Here is a 19,581-nt window from a genome sequence, read left to right as displayed (position 1 = left end):
TCTTGCTAATTACATGAAAGAAAACATAATTTATGTAAGAACTTACCTGATAAATTAATTTCTTTCATATTAGCAAGAGTCCATGAGGCCCACCCTTTTTTGTGGTGGTTATGATTTTTTTTGTATAAAGCACAATTATTCCAATTCCTTATTTTTGATGCTTTCGCTCCTTTCTTATCACCCCACTTCTTGGCTATTCGTTAAACTGAATTGTGGGTGTGGTGAGGGGTGTGTTTATAGGCATTTTGAGGTTTGGGAAACTTTGCCCCCCCTGGTAGGAATGTATATCCCATACGTCACTAGCTCATGGACTCTTGCTAATATGAAAGAAATGAATTTATCAGGTAAGTTCTTACATAAATTATGTTTTTTCTGACAGAAGTCAGGATATCAAAACTTCTAACTTCTTGCCGTGCTCTTCATTCCACTTCTCGGCCATTATTGGCTCAGTGTATGGAAATGATCGGCCTAATGGTAGCGGCAATGGACATAGTTCCATTTGCCCGCCTACATCTCAGACCACTGCAACTTTGCATGCTCAACCAGTGGAATGGGGACTACACAGATTTGTCTCCTCTGTTAAATCTGGATCAAGAGACCAGGGATTCTCTTTTCTGGTGGTTATCTCGGGTCCATCTGTCCAGTGGAATGAGTTTCCACAGGCCAGAGTGGACTATAGTGATGACAGATGCCAGCCTTCAGGGCTGGGGCGCAGTCTGGAACTCCCTGAAGGCTCAGGGTTCGTGGACTCAGGAGGAAGCCCTCCTTCCGATAAACATTCTGGAACTAAGAGCGATATTCAATGCTCTTCAGGCTTGGCCTCAACTAGCTGCGGCCAGGTTCATCAGATTTCAGTCGGACAATATCATGACTGTAGCCTATATCAACCATCAGGGGGGAACAAGGAGTCCCCTGGCAATGATGGAGGTTTCAAAGATAATTCTATGGGCAGAGGTTCACTCTTGCCATCTCTCAGCTATCCATATCCCAGGAGTAGAGAACTGGGAGGCGGACTTTCTAAGTCGGCAGACTTTTCATCCGGGGGAGTGGGAGCTCCATCCGGAGGTATTTGCCCAGCTGATTCAACTTTGGGGCAAACCAGAACTGGATCTGATGGCGTCTCGTCAGAACGCCAAGCTTCCTTGTTTCGGATCCAGGTCAAGGGATCCCCAGGCAGTGCTGATAGATGCTCTAGCAGTGCCCTGGTCCTTCAACCTGGCTTATGTGTTTCCTCCGTTTCCTCTCCTCCCTCGTCTGATTGCCAAGATCAAGCAGGAGAGAGCTTCAGTGATTTTGATAGCGCCTGTGTGGCCATGCAGGACTTGGTATGCGGATCTGGTGGACATGTCATCCTCTCCACCATGGACTCTGCCGCTGAGGCAGGACCTTCTATTCCAAGGTCCATTCAAACATCCAAATCTAATTTCTCTGCGTCTGACTGCTTGGAGATTGAACGCTTAATTTGATCAAAACGTGGTTTCTCCGAGTCGGTCATTGATACCTTGATTCAGGCTCGAAAGCCTGTCACCAGGAAAATCTATTATAAGATCCAAGGGTTACTCGTGGAGTAAGGTCAGGATTCCTAGGATACTATCTTTTCTCCAAGAAGGATTGGAAAAGGGATTATCGGCTAGTTCCTTAAAGGGACAGATTTCTGCTCTGTCTATTCTTTTGCACAAGCGCCTGGCTGATGTTCCAGGCGTTTTGTCAGGCTTTGGTTAGAATCAGGCCTGTGTTTAAACCTGTTGCTCCGCCATGGAGTTTAAATTTAGTTCTTAAAGTTCTTCAAGGGGTTCCGTTTGAACCCTTGCATTCCATAGATATCAAGCTTTTATCTTGGAAAGTTCTGTTTTTAGTAGCTATCTCTTCGGCTCGAAGAGTTTCAGAGTTATCTGCCTTGCAGCGTGATTCCCCTTATCTGATCTTCCATGCAGATAAGGTATTTTTGCGTACCAAACCTGGGTTTCTTCCTAAGGTAGTATCTAATAGGAATATCAATCAGGAAATTGTTGTTCCGTCACTGTGTCCTAATCCTTCTTCAAAGAAGGAACGTCTGTTACACAATCTTGGCGTGGTTTGTGCTTTAAAGTTTTATTTACAAGCTACTAAGGATTTTCGTCAAATATCTGCATTGTTTGTTGTCTACTCTGAAAAGAGGAAAGGCCAAAAGGCTTCGGCAACTTCTCTTTCTTTTTGGCTGAGAAGCATAATCCATTTAGTTTATGAGACTGCTGGCCAGCAGCCTCCTCAAAGAATTGCAGCTCATTCTACTAGAGCAGTAGCTTCCACATGGGCTTTTAAACATGAGGCCTCTGTTGAACAGATTTGTAAGGCGGCCACTTGGTCTTCGCTTCATACTTTTTCTAAATTCTACAAATTTGCTTCCAGTGGTGCCTTCCGTTTAAGTGCCTGCCTTGTCCCTCCCTTCATCCGTGTCCTAAAGCTTTAGTATTGGTATCCCACAAGTAATGGATGAATCCGTGGACTGGATACACCTTACAAGAGAAATCAAAATTTATGCTTACCTGATAAATTTCTTTCTCTTGTGGTGTATCCAGTCCACGGCCCGCCCTGTCACTTTAAGGCAGGTGTTTTTTATTTTTGAACTACAGTCACCACTGCACCCTATAGTTTCTCCTTTTTCTTGCTTGTCTTCTGTCAAATGACTGGGGGTGGCAGTTAGGGGAGGAGCTATATAGACATCTCTGCTGTGGGTGTCCTCTTACAGCTTCCTGTTGGGAAGGAGAATATCCCACAAGTAATGGATGAATCCGTGGACTGGATACACCACAAGAGAAAGAAATTTATCAGGTAAGCATAAACTTTGTTTTTAAATTAAATGGCTTCACCAAGTCTGATTCTATTTCAAAAAATGTCACGTAATTGGCTTCTGATACCCAGTCTGCCCTGAATTTAACCAATGTCGCCCAGTTTTAGTATTGTAGATTTGGGAGCGCTAGTCCCCCACACATTTTGAGTTGTGTGAGTTTCTCTATTGACATAGCATGTCTTTCTTCTGTTAAGTGTGATCAGTCCACGGGTCATCATTACTTCTGGGATATTACTCCTCCCCAACAGGAAGTGCAAGAGGATTCACCCAGCAGAGCTGCCATATAGCTCCTCCCCTCTACGTCACTCCCAGTCATTCTCTTGCACCCAACGACTAGATAGGATGTGTGAGAGGACTATGGTGATTATACTTAGTTTTATACCTTCAATCAAAAGTTTGTTATTTTATAATAGCACCGGAGTGTGTTATTCCTTCTCTGGTAGAGTTTGAAGAAGAATCTACCAGAGTTTTTACTATGATTTTAGCCGGAGTAGTTAAGATCATATTGCTGTTTCTCGGCCATCTGAGGAGAGGTAAACTTCAGATCAGGGGACAGCGGGCAGATTAATCTGCAAAGAGGTATGTAGCAGCTTTTATTTTCTGACAATGGAATTGATGAGAAAATCCTGCCATACCGATATAATGTCATGTATGTATATTTTACACTTCAGTATTCTGGGAAATGGTACTTCACTGGAATTACACTGTGTACATAAGACTTTAGCCTATTTTGCAGGGACTAGCAACAGGCTTTTTAATAACTCTTAATTTATGTTAAACGTTTTTGCTGGAATGTAAAATCGTTTTCATTTTCTGAGGTACTGGGTGAATAAAATGTTTGGGCACTATTTTTCCACTTGGCAGTTGCTTGATCTAGTTTCTGACAGTTTCTGATCTCTCTCACTGTTGTGTGTGAGGGGGAGGAGCCATTTTTTGGCGCTTTTGCTACGCATCAAAAAATTCAGTCAGCAGCTCATTGTATTTCCTGCATGATCCGGTTCATCTCTACAGAACTCAGGGGTCTTCAAAACTTGTTTTGAGGGAGGTAATCATTCACAGCAGAGCTGTGAGATTGTAGTTGACTGTGATAAAAAACGTTTATTCTGTAATTTTTTTTCTGCTATCAGGGTTAGTTGTCTTTTGCTAATGGGAACAAACCTTTGCTAAAGTTGTGTTGTTTACAAAGATTGATGCTATAACTTTTTCAGTTTATTAATTTTCAACTGTCATAAATCTTCTGTGCTTCTTATAGGCACAGTACGTTTTCATAGTATTTTACTTGAATAGTATTCCAAGTTGCAAGTTTATTTGCTAGTGTGTTAAACATGTCTGATTCAGAGGAAGATATCTGTGCTATTTGTGCTAATGCCAAAGTGGAGCCCAATAGAAATTTATGTACTAACTGTATTGATGCTACTTTAAATAAAAGTCAATCTGTACAAATTGAACAAATTTCACCAAACAGCGAGGGGAGAGTTATGCCGACTAACTCGCCTCACGTGTCAGTACCTGCATCTCCCGCTCGGGAGGTGCGCGATATTGTGGCGCCCAGTACATCTGGGCAGCCATTACAAATAACATTACAAGATATGGCTACTGTTATGACTGAAGTTTTGGCTAAATTACCAGAATTAAGAGGCAAGCGTGATCACTCTGGGGTGAGAACAGAGTGCGCTGATAATACTAGGGCCATGTCAGATACTGCATCACAGCTTGCAGAACATGAGGACGGAGAGCTTCTGTCTGCGGCTGACGGTTCTGATCCAAACAGATTGGATTCAGATATTTCAAATTTTAAATTTATGCTGGAGAACCTCCGTGTATTACTAGGGGAGGTGTTAGCGGCTCTGAATGATTGTAACACAGTTGCAATACCAGAGAAAATGTGTAGGTTGGATAAATATTTTGCGGTACCAACGAGTACCGACGTTTTTCCTATACCTAAGAGACTAACTGAAATTATTACTAAGGAGTGGGATAGACCCGGTGTGCCGTTCTCACCCCCTCCGATATTTAGAAAGATGTTTCCAATAGACACCACCACACGGGACTTATGGCAAACGGTCCCTAAGGTGGAGGGAGCAGTTTCTACTTTAGCTAAGCGTACCACTATCCCGGTGGAGGATAGCTGTGCCTTTTCAGATCCAATGGATAAAAAGTTAGAGGGTTACCTTAAGAAAATGTTTGTTCAACAAGGTTTTATATTGCAACCCCTTGCATGCATTGCGCCGGTCACGGCTGCGGCGGCATTCTGGTTTGAGTCGCTGGAAGAGACCATTAGTTCAGCTACTCTGGATGACATTACGGACAAGCTTAGAGTCCTTAAGCTAGCTAATTCATTCATTTCGGAGGCCGTAGTACATTTAACTAAACTTACGGCTAAGAATTCAGGATTCGCCATTCAGGCGCGCAGAGCACTGTGGCTAAAATCCTGGTCAGCTGATGTTACTTCTAAGTCTAAATTACTTAATATACCTTTCAAAGGGCAGACCTTATTTGGGCCTGGTTTGAAAGAAATTATCGCTGACATTACAGGAGGTAAAGGCCACGCCCTGCCTCAAGACAGGGCCAAACCTAAGGCCAGACAGTCTAATTTTCGTTCCTTTCGGAATTTCAAAGCAGGAACAGCATCAACTTCCTCTGCTCCAAAACAAGAAGGATCTGTTGCTCGCTACAGACAAGGCTAGAGACCTAACCAGTCTTGGAACAAGGGCAAGCAGGCCAGGAAACCTGCTGCTGCCCCTAAAACAGCATGAATTGAGGGCCCCCGATCCGGGATCGGATCTAGTGGGGGGCAGACTTTCTCTCTTCGCCCAGGCTTGGGCAAGAGATGTCCAGGATCCCTGGGCGCTAGAGATAATATCTCAGGGATACCTTCTGGACTTCAAATACTCTCCTCCAAGAGAGAGATTTCATCTGTCAAGGTTGTCAACAAACCAAACAAAGAAGGAGGCGTTTCTACGCTGCGTACAAGAGCTTTTGTTAATGGGAGTAATCCATCCAGTTCCACGGTCGGAACAGGGACAAGGGTTTTACTCAAATCTGTTTGTGGTTCCCAAAAAAGAGGGAACTTTCAGACCAATCCTGGACTTAAAGATCCTAAACAAATTCCTAAGAGTTCCATCGTTCAAGATGGAGACTATTCGGACAATTTTACCCATGATCCAAAAGGGTCAGTACATGACCACAGTGGATTTAAAGGATGCTTACCTTCACATACCGATTCACAAAGATCATTACCGGTACCTAAGGTTTGCCTTCCTAGACAGGCATTACCAGTTTGTAGCTCTTCCATTCGGATTGGCTACAGCTCCAAGAATCTTCACAAAGGTTCTGGGTGCTCTTCTGGCGGTACTAAGACCGCGGGGAATCTCGGTAGCTCCGTACCTAGACGACATTCTGATACAAGCTTCAAGCTTTCAAACTGCCAAGTCTCATACAGAGTTAGTACTGGCATTTCTAAGGTCACATGGATGGAAGGTGAACGAAAAGAAAAGTTCACTCGTTCCACTCACAAGAGTTCCCTTCCTGGGGACTCTAATAGATTCTGTAGAAATGAAGATTTACCTGACAGAAGACAGGTTAACAAGACTTCAAAGTGCTTGCCACACCCTTCATTCCATTCAACACCCGTCAGTGGCTCAATGCATGGAGGTAATCGGCTTAATGGTAGCGGCAATGGACATAGTACCCTTTGCACGCTTACACCTCAGACCACTGCAACTGTGCATGCTAAGTCAGTGGAATGGGGATTACTCAGACTTGTCCCCTTCTCTGAATCTGGATCAAGAGACCAGAAATTCTCTTCTATGGTGGCTTTCTCGGCCACATCTGTCCAGGGGATCAACCATCAGGGAGGGACAAGAAGCTCCCTAGCAATGATGGAAGTATCAAAGATAATTCGCTGGGCAGAGTCTCACTCTTGCCACCTGTTAGCAATCCACATCCCGGGAGTGGAGAACTGGGAGGCGGATTTCTTAAGTCGTCAGACTTTTCATCCGGGGGAGTGGGAACTTCATCCGGAGGTCTTTGCTCAAATACTTCGTCATTGGGGCAAACCAGAGATAGATCTCATGGCGTCTCGACAGAACGCCAAGCTTCCTCGTTACGGGTCCAGATCCAGGGATCCAGGAGCAGTCCTGATAGATGCCCTGACAGCACCTTGGGACTTCAGGATGGCTTACGTGTTTCCACCCTTCCCGATGCTTCCTCGATTGATTGCCAGAATCAAACAGGAGAGAGCATCAGTTATTCTAATAGCACCTGCATGGCCACGCAGGACTTGGTATGCAGACCTGGTGGACATGTCATCCTGTCCACCTTGGTCTCTACCTCTGAAACAGGACCTTCTGATACAGGGTCCTTTCAAACATCAAAATCTAACTTCTCTGAAGCTGACTGCTTGGAAATTGAACGCTTGATTTTATCAAAACGTGGGTTTTCTGAGTCAGTTATTGATACCTTAATACAGGCTAGGAAGCCTGTTACCAGAAGGATTTACCATAAGATATGGCGTAAATACCTATATTGGTGCGAATCCAAAGGTTACTCTTGGAGTAAGGTTAGGATTCCTAGGATATTGTCTTTTCTACAAGAAGGTTTAGAAAAGGGTTTATCTGCTAGTTCATTAAAGGGACAGATCTCAGCTCTGTCCATTCTGTTGCACAAACGTCTGTCAGAAGTTCCAGACGTTCAGGCTTTTTGTCAGGCTTTGGCCAGGATTAAGCCTGTGTTTAAAACTGTTGCTCCACCATGGAGTTTAAACCTTGTTCTTAACGTTTTACAGGGCGTTCCGTTTGAACCCCTTCATTCCATTGATATAAAGTTGTTATCTTGGAAAGTTCTATTTTTAATGGCTATTTCCTCGGCTCGAAGAGTCTCTGAGTTATCAGCCTTACATTGTGATTCTCCTTATTTGATTTTTCATTCGGATAAGGTAGTTCTGCGTACTAAACCTGGGTTCTTACCTAAGGTAGTCACTAACAGGAATATCAATCAAGAGATTGTTGTTCCTTCTTTGTGTCCAAATCCTTCTTCGAAGAAGGAACGTCTTCTGCACAATCTGGATGTAGTTCGTGCCCTAAAATTTTACTTACAGGCAACTAAGGAATTTCGACAAACGTCTTCCCTGTTTGTCGTTTACTCTGGTCAGAGGAGAGGTCAAAAGGCTTCTGCTACCTCTCTTTCTTTTTGGCTTCGTAGCATAATTCGTTTAGCTTATGAGACTGCTGGACAGCAGCCTCCTGAAAGAATTACAGCTCATTCTACTAGAGCTGTGGCTTCCACTTGGGCCTTTAAGAATGAGGCCTCTGTTGAACAGATTTGCAAGGCTGCAACTTGGTCTTCGCTTCATACTTTTTCCAAATTTTACAAATTTGACACTTTTGCTTCCTCGGAGGCTATTTTTGGGAGAAAGGTTCTTCAGGCAGTGGTTCCTTCTGTATAAAGAGCCTGCCTATCCCTCCCGTCATCCGTGTACTTTTGCTTTGGTATTGGTATCCCAGAAGTAATGATGACCCGTGGACTGATCACACTTAACAGAAGAAAACATAATTTATGCTTACCTGATAAATTCCTTTCTTCTGTAGTGTGATCAGTCCACGGCCCGCCCTGTTTTTTAAGGCAGGTAAATATTTTTTAAATTATACTCCAGTCACCACTACACCCTTGGCTTCTCCTTTCTCATTGGTCCTTGGTCGAATGACTGGGAGTGACGTAGAGGGGAGGAGCTATATGGCAGCTCTGCTGGGTGAATCCTCTTGCACTTCCTGTTGGGGAGGAGTAATATCCCAGAAGTAATGATGACCCGTGGACTGATCACACTACAGAAGAAAGGAATTTATCAGGTAAGCATAAATTATGTTTTTTTCTCCCCAAATGAATTTCACGCAGAGACTGTTGTATCTATTTAGATCTTTCTTTTTGATCAGTATCAGTAGACTTTGTAATAAAAACATCAACCAGGGAAAAAAAATTGTTTTTTAAAGCATTATTTTTGCTGAAAGTGAGAGATACAAAATGTTCCACCTTTTCAAATCTTTAGTCAATTTGTCAAACAGTTTGTCATAATTAAGACTATACCATTCTTTGGGATCCCTGCTTAGAGAGATTCCGAGATAATTTATATGTTCTACTTCTTTGAATAACTTTGTGTCATTTTATTTATCCATAGTATTTCTGATTTTTTTTAAATTAATTTTGTATCCAGAAAATTGACTGTAACTATAAATCAATTCTAGTATCTTTGGGATATTCACTTTTGTATTTTGCAGAAATAAGATAATATCATCCGCATATAGTGATATCATCGGATATTGATTCCCTATCTTAATCCCCTTTACTTCATTTCTTAAACTGGTTGCTAGTGGCTCCAGTGCTATATTAAATAGCAAAGGTGATCATGGGCAGCCTTGTCGCGTCCCCCTGTGAAGGCTAATGTGCTGTGTGAGATCTCCATTAACTAAGAGTTGAGAACGTGGTTAATTATAAATTAATTTAAGGAATTCAATCAGCTTCCCTGAGAATCCAAAACTGCCGAGAGAGGTGAACATATGGTCCCATATAATAGAATCGAATGCCTTTTCGGCATCGATTGTTAATAAAGCTAGGTCTTTGTTTCTATTTTTGCTAGAATACTGTAGTTTATAGAAATAATGCTTTAAAATAAGTAGCACCCTCCGTGTGTTACAAACTGCGTTCCTTCCTGGCATGAAGCCGGACTGATCTTCATGTATTATCTCACCAATAACTTTCTTCAGCCTCTCAGCTATAATAGACATACATATCTTGTAATCATTGTTCAGTAAAGATATGGGTCGATATGAACCCATATCCTCTGAGGGTTTGCCTTTCTTATGTATCGGGGTTATTATCGCATCCTGAAAATAAGGTGATTTAATTTCATTTTGTATATAATATGTATTAAATAACTTGGTTAATGTTGCTATAACATCATCTTTTAAAATGTTATAGAATTCCGCAGTGAGACCATCTGGGCTTGGTGCTTTATTTGTTTTTGCTTTGTTAATTACGTCTTTAACTTTTGCTTCTGTGATCGGGTTGTTAATCTGTGCTAGTGTTTCCGCTGCTATTTGTGGTAATTTTATTTTCTGCCAAAATTTGTTTTTTTTCATCTACATTTTTTTTTTTTTTTTTTAAATCTCTTTATTGATTGCCGCACAAAGAAAAATGACAAAGAGCAATTCTTAAAATAAAGTATACAATATACAAGGACCTTGCCTTGTTGTCATTTACATTGCTTGTCAAACTCAAAAATTTTAAACAATACAAGACAACAGAATCTGAAAAACAACATATAATAATAATTTGTCGGCATTTTTATATTTGACTCCTCGTGGCACTGGCCAAGAGGGGCTGGGGGGGAAAAAAAAGAAAAGAAAGAAGAAGGGAAAAAAAACAAAAAAACACTCCTACTCTCTGTGTTTATATCTCGGCAGGATTCCTAATCCAATTATATGGAAACAATTCTAATACTACCATCTCAATAAAACTAATGGAAGATGAGAAAGGTGCTAATATCTGTTTTTGGATGGCTAAAGAATATGTCTTAATAATAGAGTACCACCCATATAAGAATTTTTTAATTCTTTTTTCTGACGGAATCTGAAGATGGTAAGATTCAAAAATAATCTGCTCCTGTATCATCTGAAAAACTACAGAGAGAGGGGGAGCTCTTCTCGCTTTCCAACTTTTTAATATACACTGTCTTACAACTAGTATTATAATGTTTAAAGGGTATACCCAGCGATAATCTTGATTACTGGAGGTCTTAAATAATAAGACGATATCCTGGAATGTGAGGGAGATAGATGAATTATGGACAGTATTAAACCAGTAAGCTATTTTTCGCCATAGCTGCCTTATCTTCGGACAGGCCCAGAACATGTGAAACAGATCGGCATTTTGATAATGACATCTTGGACACTCTGCGGATCCGACCTGACAAAATTTAGCTATTTTCGCTGGATGTAAATAGAAGTTATTTATAAGTTTCATGTGTGATTCCTTCCAATTTGAAGGAATTAAGCACATATCTAGACTATTAAAACTCTGATGAATTCTATTGTGATCTATGTCTGGAATTAACGGTATCCAAAAATTAAAGATCTTATCCAAAAAGCCTTGAGTTTGTTTTGACAACATAATATCATACATAAATGAAATTGATGTTATACCAGAAATAAATCTTTGTAAAATAGTCCTAACATCAGACCACGCAATATGCAAAGGTAACTTCCATTTTTGTGCAGCGATAAAATGTCGAATCTGAAAAAATGCAAATAAATCCGATCTGGGTAGATTAAATGAGGCAAACAAGATTTCCCCTTGTAGTACTAAGTCATCCGGGCCAAATATTTGACATATCCGCTTTAAACCTTTTTCTGCCCATAGCTTAAAGGACCTCTGGTTGATACCTGGTAAAAAAAAAGTGGATTACCCTGAATAGGAAGAAATTCAGAGAAAGAAAAATCTATCTCTAATATTTTACAAAATTTCTGCCATGCAAGAACTATATTTTTAAATGTAATCAAAGTAGAGACATTAGAAGGTAATGGCAATTCTTACTAATGAGGCAATATTATATAGTCTGATATCTGGAAATGATAGCCCGGCTGCCCTTGATTTCTGTGTTAATCTAGCTAATGAAATACAAGGTTTTTTATTCCCCCATATGAATTTCGAGAAATGAGAACACAGTTTTCTTAAATCACCATTACGTAGAAGTAATGGTAAATTTTGTAGGGGGTATAGCAACCGTGGAAAAATAATGGTTTTAACTAAATTTACTCTCGCCGCTAAAGATAAAGGAAAAGAGGTCCATCATTGCAGATCAACTTTAATTTTTTGAAATAGAGAGATATAGTTATCAATATACCAGTATTTAGGATTTTTATGTAAAACAAGCCCCAGATATTTAATGGACTCCACCTCCTTAAAAGCATTAATAGAAAATCTGGAAGGTGATTTACCTACGATCATCAGTTCGCTTTTCCCAGTATTAACTCTATACCCTGAGAAAGAGCTAAACTCTTCCAACAGCTGGATCAAAATTGGAATGGATTGTTGTGGATCTTTTATAAAAGGTAAAATATCATCTGCATATAGTGATATATTCAAACAAGACGAACCTAGTGGGATCCCAGTTAAATATTTTCTCACCTGGATCGCAAGTGGTTCTAGCGCTATGTTGAACAGTTAGGGTGATAATGGGCATCCTTGTCGTGTACCGCGCTGCAATAGAATTTTAGAAGAAGTAGTCCCATTTACCACTAGATAAGAAATAGGTTCTGAGTATATTCTATAAATGCATTGTGCAAAATTCCCTCTAATACCAAATTTTCCTAATGATATAAATAAGTGCTCCCACACTATGGAGTTGAACGCTTTAACTGCGTCTAATGTTAAAACTGCCATGTCATGTCTTCTATTTAGCTGCTCATGATTCCATGCATAATCCAAAAAAGTTGTTAGTTTACGTATATTCTTGCTAGAATTTCTATCGGTCATGAACCCAGATTGATCTGGATGAATAAGTTTTTGTAGACAGAGCGCAAACCTGCTAGCTAAAATGGCTGTTAGAATCTTATAGTCAGAGTTTAAAACCGATATCGGTCTATAAGAAGCTGGGTCCTCTGCGTCTTTGTCTTTCTTCAATATGAGAGAGATATTGGCCATTGAAAAATAAACTGAAATCGGCGTATTGTCTGTATAATATTTATTAAAAAGCAGCTCTAAAACTGGCACTAGTTCTTCCTTTAAACATTTATAAAACTCTGATGGAAATCCATCCGGGCCAGCCGCTTTGTTGCCTTTCAATTTATCAATGGCATTGCCAATTTCTTCTTTAGTTATAGGTTCATTTAATACCTTTAAGTCCTCCTCTGAACTTTCTGGGGTCACTATTTTGGACCAAAATCTCTCTTGATTATCAACGTTTATCTCTACTGTAGAATATAAATTCTGGTAATAAGCAGCAAAACTTTCGCAAATTTTCCCTGTTTCAAAATGTCTATTCTCATTATCTTTAATGACAGATATAAAGTTTTTTTTCTTTCTACATTTAGTAAGACTAGCTAGATATTTAGCTGACCTTCCATGGAAACCCCTATAAAATCTGTTTAATCTTAATTCCTCAGCTATCAGTTTTTGTTTTAAATAGAGATCTCGTTCCTTTCTAGTAGCAATATAACTGTCCCAGTTTTGCTGTGAAGGATCCTGTTGTACCTGAATATACCTCTTCTGTACACTTGTTGCCAGTGCAACTTCTCTAGCTTTAATCTTTTTCGAACGAACATTTAAATACGCAACAATCTCTCATCTAAGCACAGCTTTAGCCGCTTCCCAAAAAATTTCAATTTTATTTCTATACTCAACATTATCCATCGCATATTCATGCCATTTTATTTGTAACCATGAGCGAAATCTAGGCTCAGAACATAAAGAACGAGGGAAAGAAAATACCTTATTCTGGAAATTACCTTTGTTCCTCAGAAGGACTGTTAAAGATATTATTGCGTGGTCCGATATCAGGATCTCTCCAATATCAGGCTTTACTTGCCAAATAGAGAGTGATTCAGCAACCAGGAACAGGTCGATCCTGGAAAATTTTCTATGCGCACGTGATTCACAGGTATATCTGAGACTGTCAGGATTTTGGATCCGCCAAATGTCGGCCAATTTTAATTTATTACAAAATTTCTTAAAGTATTTTGCCGTATATCTATTACTAACTATATTTCTTTGTGAAAATCGATCTAAAGCAGGATCTAATGTCATATTAAAATCTCCACAGACTACTAAATTTTGGTTTTTATATGGAAATACCTTATTTTGAATTTTCTCCAAAAATCCACTGATAATCTATTCGGTGCATATATATTGCAAATTACAAACTTTATTTTTTTAACTACTATTTGAAGTAGGATATATCTCGCTTGTCTATCAACCTCTATCTTGATTATTTTATAATCTAATTGTTTATGCAATAGAATTACTACGCCGCATTTTCTATTTGAACCTTTAGTAGAGATTACTTCACCAACCCATTTAATCTTTAATTTAGCTGCTTCTATCTCATTTAGATGAGTTTCCTGCAGACAAACCACGTCAGGCTGCATCTTACCTACAGTTTTAATCACTAGTTTGCGTTTCACTGGGGATAATATCCCCCCACATTCCAGGACAACATACTAACACTACCTGTCATTTTTGTTTATTATCAAACCATCTTCCCATTTTGTGTCCTCAAAAAAAGAACAAAACAAAAAAAACCACGTAAAATACCAAACCAAAAAATAATTAATCCGACAGGGAACCTTCATTCTAAACATCAAGATCAATAAACAGACATTTTGACGTGTATTCTGTACATTTCATTGTTATCCCACAGTTTTTAAAAATTCAATAATCTCAGTTACTTCATTAAATACTTGTCTACTGCCTTTAACATCTATTACAATTCTAGCCGGATACATCAACCATGCATTTATACCTTTATTTATTAACTGAGTACATTATGGAGCCATGATTTTTCTTCTAGCAGAAGTTTCGCTGGAGAAATCCTGAAACAACAAAATCTTGTTGTTACCGAATATCACCGGCTCATTTTTCCTTTTCTTAAAAAGATTCAGTAATTCTATTTTATTCTGAAACTTCAGGAGTCTGAAGATAATCATTCTTGGTCTAGCTGACCCGTTCTCCACATTTTTTCTGGGACCGGTTCTATGTGCCCTCTCCACACTCAGAGGTAATAAGTGTGCTGGCATACCCAGGGCCTGTGGCAAGGTCATTGAAGCAAATGTCATGAGATCTTCAAACTCCGGGAGCTCCGGAAGGCCAATAACTCTAATGTTATTGCGCCTGGAGCGATCCTCCAGATCCTCCAGGCGCAATTGCATATTATTTATTTTATCCTCATGTTTTTTAAGAATTCCTTGCTGTATATTTGTCTGATCCTCTAATACCGATATCCTTTCTTCGGCTTCAACTAATCTGATTGAGAAATGTTTAATTTCTGAATTGAGTGTTACAATGTCAGTAGAGATCACTCCTAGCTCTTTCTTAATAAAATCAAACTGGGGTGAGAAGATGGCCGACAATTGGCCAATTAAGGCCTGGGTATCTATAACTAAGGGAACTGAATCCGACATAGTATCTACGCTAGTGTCTGCTATCTTAGGCCTAGATTTGGAGTTTGGCGGTAGAAGGGCTGTTAACGCTCCGCGGGTTTTTTTCTGGCCGCACCATAAATTTAACTCTGGTATCGAGAGTTAAAACAAATGCTGCGTTAGGCTCCAAAAAAGGAGCGTAGAGCATTTTTACCGCAAATGCAACTCTCGATACCAGAGTTTCTTACGGACGCGGCCGGCCTCAAAAACGTGCTCGTGCACGATTCTCCCATAGGAAACAATGGGACTGTTTGAGCTGAAAAAAAACCTAACACCTGCAAAAAAGCAGCGTTCAGCTCCTAACGCAGCCCCATTGTTTCCTATGGGGAAACACTTCCTACGTCTGCACCTAACACTCTAACATGTACCCCGAGTCTAAACACCCCTACCCTTACACTTATTAACCCCTAATCTGCCGCCCCCGCTATCGCTGACCCCTGCATTACACTTTTAACCCCTAATCTGCCGCTCCGTAAAACGCCGCAACCTACATTATCCCTATGTACCCCTAATCTGCTGCCCTAACATCGCCGACCCCTATGTTATATTTATGAACCCCTAATCTGCCCCCCACAACGTCGCCGACACCTACCTACACTTATTAACCCCTAATCTGCCGAGCGGACCTGAGCGCTACTATAATAAAGTTATTAACCCCTAATCCGCCTCACTAACCCTATCATAAATAGTATTAACCCCTAATCTGCCCTCCCTAACATCGCCGACACCTACCTTCAATTATTAACCCCTAAACTTCCGATCGGAGCTCACCGCTATTCTAATAAATGTATTAACCCCTAAAGCTAAGTCTAACCCTAACACTAACACCCCCCTAACTTAAATATAATTTACATCTAACGAAATAAATTAACTCTTATTAAATAAATGATTCCTATTTAAAGCTAAATACTTACCTGTAAAATAAACCCTAATATAGCTACAATATAAATTATAATTATATTATAGCTATTTTAGGATTAATATTTATTTTACAGGCAACTTTGTATTTATTTTAACCAGGTACAATAGCTATTAAATAGTTAAGAACTATTTAATAGTTACCTAGTTAAAATAATAACAAATTTACCTGTAAAATAAATCCTAACCTAAGATATAATTAAACCTAACACTACCCTATCAATAAAATAATTAAATAAACTACCTACAATTACCTACAATTAACCTAACACTACACTATCAATAAATTAAATAAACACAATTGCTACAAATAAATACAATTAAATAAACTAGCTAAAGTACAAAAAATAAAAAAGAACTAAGTTACAGAAAATAAAAAAATATTTACAAACATAAGAAAAATATTACAACAATTTTAAACTAATTACACCTACTCTAAGCCCCCTAATAAAATAACAAAGCCCCCCAAAATAAAAAATTCCCTACCCTATTCTAAATTAAAAAAGTTACAAGCTCTTTTACCTTACCAGCCCTGAACAGGGCCCTTTGCGGGGCATGCCCCAAGAAGTTCAGCTCTTTTGCCTGTAAAAAAAAAACATACAATACCCCCCCCCAACATTACAACCCACCACCCACATACCCCTAATCTAACCCAAACCCCCCTTAAATAAACCTAACACTAATCCCCTGAAGATCTTCCTACCTTGTCTTCACCATCCAGGTATCACCGATCCGTCCTGGCTCCAAGATCTTCATCCAACCCAAGCGGGGGTTGGCGATCCATAATCCGGTGCTGAAGAGGTCCAGAAGAGGCTCCAAAGTCTTCCTCCTATCCGGCAAGAAGAGGACATCCGGACCGGCAAACATCTTCTCCAAGCGGCATCTTCGATCTTCTTCCATCCGGTGCGGAGCGGGTCCATCTTGAAGCAGGCGACGCGGATCCATCCTCTTCTTCCGATGTCTCCCGACTAATGACGGTTCCTTTAAGGGACGTCATCCAAGATGGCGTCCCTCGAATTCCGATTGGCTGATAGGATTCTATCCGCCAATCGGAATTAAGGTAGGAATTTTCTGATTGGCTGATGGAATCAGCCAATCAGAATCAAGTTCAATCCGATTGGCTGATCCAATCAGCCAATCAGATTGAGCTTGCATTCTATTGGCTGTTCCAATCAGCCAATAGAATGCTTTGCCGGTCCGGATGTCCTCTTCTTGCCGGATAGGAGGAAGACTTTGGAGCCTCTTCTGGACCTCTTCAGCACCGGATTATGGATCGCCAACCCCCGCTTGGGTTGGATGAAGATCTTGGAGCCAGGACGGATCGGTGATACCTGGATGGTGAAGACAAGGTAGGAAGATCTTCAGGGGATTAGTGTTAGGTTTATTTAAGGGGGGTTTGGGTTAGATTAGGGGTATGTGGGTGGTGGGTTGTAATGTTGGGGGGGGGGTATTGTATGTTTTTTTTTTACAGGCAAAAGAGCTGAATTTCTTGGGGCATGCCCCGCAAAGGGCCCTGTTCAGGGCTGGTAAGGTAAAAGAGCTTGTAACTTTTTTAATTTAGAATAGGGTAGGGAATTTTTTATTTTGGGGGGCTTTGTTATTTTATTAGGGGGCTTAGAGTAGGTGTAATTAGTTTAAAATTGTTGTAATATTTTTCTTATGTTTGTAAATATTTTTTTATTTTCTGTAACTTAGTTCTTTTTTATTTTTTGTACTTTAGCTAGTTTATTTAATTGTATTTATTTGTAGCAATTGTGTTTAATTAATTTATTGATAGTGTAGTGTTAGGTTAATTGTAGGTAATTGTAGGTAGTTTATTTAATTATTTTATTGATAGGGTAGTGTTAGGTTTAATTATATCTTAGGTTAGGATTTATTTTACAGGTAAATTTGTTATTATTTTAACTAGGTAACTATTAAATAGTTCTTAACTATTTAATAGCTATTGTACCTGGTTAAAATAAATACAAAGTTGCCTGTAAAATAAATATTAATCCTAAAATAGCTATAATATAATTATAATTTATATTGTAGCTATATTAGGGTTTATTTTACAGGTAAGTATTTAGCTTTAAATAGGAATAATTTATTTAATAAGAGTTAATTTATTTCGTTAGATGTAAATTATATTTAAGTTAGGGGGGTGTTAGTGTTAGGGTTAGACTTAGCTTTAGGGGTTAATACATTTATTAGAATAGCGGTGAGCTCCGATCGGAAGTTTAGGGGTTAATAATTGAAGGTTGGTGTCGGCGATGTTAGGGAGGGCAGATTAGGGGTTAATACTATTTATGATAGGGTTAGTGAGGCGGATTAGGGGTTAATAACTTTATTATAGTAGCGCTCAGGTCCGCTCGGCAGATTAGGGGTTAATAAGTGTAGGCAGGTGTCGGCGACGTTGAGGGGGGCAGATTAGGGGTTAATAAATATAATATAGGGGTCGGCGGTGTTAGGGGTAGCAGATTAGGGGTACATAGGGATAACGTAGGTGGCGGCGCTTTGCGGTCGGAAGATTAGGGGTTAATTATTTTAAGTAGCTGGCGGCGATGTTGTGGGGGGCAGATTAGGGGTTAATAAATGTAATGCAGGGGTCGGCGGGGTTAGGGGCAGCAGATTAGGGGTACATAAGTATAACGTAGGTGGCGGTCGGCAGATTAGGGGTTAAAAATTTTAATCGAGTGGCGGCGATGTGGGGGGAGCTCGGTTTAGGGGTACATAGGTAGTTTATGGGTGTTAGTGTACTTTAGGGTACAGTAGTTAAGAGCTTTATGAACCGGCGTTAGCCAGAAAGCTCTTAACTCCTGCTATTTTCAGGCGGCTGGAATTTTGTCGTTAGAGCTCTAACGCTCACTTCAGAAACGACTCTAAATACCGGCGTTAGAAAGATCCCATTGAAAAGATAGGCTACGCAAATGGCGTAGGGGGATCTGCGGTATGGAAAAGTCGCGGCTGTAAAGTGAGCGTTAGACCCTTTAATCACTGACTCCAAATACCAGCGGGCGGCCAAAACCAGCGTTAGGAGCCTCTAACGCTGGTTTTGACGGCTACCGCCGAACTCCAAATCTAGGCCTTAGTTTTCTTATCTTTAGATTTTGCCGGCATTTTTGGGGAACTAGCACTTTTATGAGTAATACATTTTTCCATTGATAGAATAGAAAAGAGAAAAAGAAATACCAAATAATGTGGACACTCTCAAACCAGTGAGAAAAAATAAATAAAAAAAAATTCTTTGGCGTGTTAGATAAGTGAATTGAGTGTTAAAAAAAACCCGATAATGTGTAAAATGAAACTATTTGTTTTGGCTGATGGGAGCCGGTGTGTATCCTATATAGGAACGAGAAAAGACATTAAGTGTCAATATGTGTGAATAGGAAAAATTTCCTAGCAAGTAAGATTACATTTATATTGGTGTGTGTTGAGGTGCTTATGTGTGTAAGAGGAAAAACTATGTTAATTTGGTGAAAAAAGCCAGCCTATACCCTATTTAGGAGAGAAAACAATAATAACAGTCTCTGTAAAAAAACAACACAAAAAAATCACTTCAGATAGCCAGGCGGCAACAAAGTAGCTCAGACCTTAACTCAAACACTATAGCAGGGAGACATCTCTATAAAAGAGTAATTTCACTAGATCATACTTTAACTGTAT

The sequence above is a fragment of the Bombina bombina genome, chromosome 10, assembly GCF_027579735.1.
Source record: "Bombina bombina isolate aBomBom1 chromosome 10, aBomBom1.pri, whole genome shotgun sequence".
NCBI classification, from domain to species: domain Eukaryota; kingdom Metazoa; phylum Chordata; class Amphibia; order Anura; family Bombinatoridae; genus Bombina; species Bombina bombina.
Note: the sequence above shows the minus strand (reverse complement) of the source record.